Source organism: Morone saxatilis, unplaced genomic scaffold (genome assembly GCF_004916995.1).
Source record: "Morone saxatilis isolate NCDOM2014 unplaced genomic scaffold, NCSU_SB_2.0 Contig18, whole genome shotgun sequence".
NCBI lineage: Eukaryota > Metazoa > Chordata > Actinopteri > Moronidae > Morone > Morone saxatilis.
In genome coordinates this window covers 26840361-26842086 of record NW_023339740.1, presented here as the reverse complement: position 1 = coordinate 26842086, position 1726 = coordinate 26840361, and positions in this window count along the sequence as shown.

Genomic DNA, 1726 nt, shown 5'->3' with positions numbered 1-1726 from the left:
TGTGTGTGTGTGTGCGTGTGCAAGGCTAACGTCACGCTGAGCAGGTAAACAAGTGAGGTTGCTTGTTATGCATATGTATCTGTTATCAAAAACCAATCATCGCTGCCATGAGAGAACTAACAGCACAGCGGCAGTGACAGAAATATCAACTACACTAAATGCTTGGCATCCCGCAGGTTCACAGGGCTGAGATAAACACCCGTACACGCCGTACCTCCTCAAACAACGGCATGAACAGATTTCATCAACACATCATTCCTCCTGTCACTCAGAACCATAGAAATGGGATGGCATAAATGAGCTTAAAATATACGCAGGTGAAGGTTCATGTGCACACAGACAGTCAGTATTAATGTATAAATGTGATAACCGGTATGAAGCACAGCTGAGGTAAGAAAGAGAAGAGCAATTAAGTGGGAAAAATTATGCAGTGTGCAGTGTTAGATACTGTAAGGTATATTTTTTTGAATTCTTTTTTTGAATTCTGACAACAAATTAGTGTCTTTTTAATAAAGAAGTCAGGCACTAATTGGCCATTTTCCATCATTCTGTGAGCAACCATGATCTGATTTTATGCTGCATATGGCATGAGTCTGAACAGCAGGGCAAAGTGAAAAGACTTGGTTACCTCGCTGAGAAGTTGAAGGTGTGCAGCACGTCGCCTGCAGCTTTTCATCTAACAGCTCACTGGCTGCTCCTTCTTGTTCCATTACTCCCTGAAATATTTTAAACTGATCTTATAAAAGGGTGAAAATGATCAATTAGATTTTAATTTATTTTATTTCCTTTATTTTGTAGAGGCATTTTTAATGGCTGATAGCAATCAGTGCTAAGCACACTAACAAACATATTGCATTTCCTGTGATTACTTCGTAATAACGGTCAACTCATGTTCCGTTAAATGCTTCTGATGTGAAGCTGCAGCAGTAGGAATGGCACTTCATTCAATAAAAGTGACTTAACAACCAATTATTTAAATAAAGTTATTTGAGATTGTGACTTTAAAACTAAGAGGCAGAACATTTTGTGGATCTGTTCAATATGAAAGTTGTTCTTGTTGCAAATTTGGATAAACAAAATGGACTTAGAGTTTTAACTCCTTTACTGAGACTATAAACTTTACCTTTTTGTCATTCAGGAGTAGATATTTGGATGCCCTTTTCAAGCAACCCCTGCCATCAATTTGTTTTAACAGAATAGTTTGAAAATCAATTAGTAGACTAATGAAACTTGCTTGAATTGTATAATCCATCACAGGGAGAATCAAGTCTGAATTATGTCAGTGTTACACAATTGCTGTAAAGTAAGTGCAGACTTTTAAACTGATTGCACATGTCAAGTAATGTTAGGAGTCTGCCAAGTGATGTCCAATACTGAGTACAGAAATGAATGGAAGCCAATTGGCTGCATGGAACGGTAGTGAAAAGTAAACTCACATTGTGGATAGCAGTGTTTTGAAGATTAGTAATGGGTATTTCCCTATAGATGTTAACAAATTGCAGGAAATAAATTGAGTTAATTTAATAACCACCAATATTAATTATTAATATTATTATTTATTATTAGTTGTATATTCTAATATGGCACAAATTGATGGATTCTCTCCCTTAAAGACTATTTTAATTCTGTTAACATTGTAGGAACATACACTTAATAATAAAGATAATTAATCACTAAGGATTAATAATACACTCGTAAATGGGGCACCACCTCCGTTGTCTAGTTA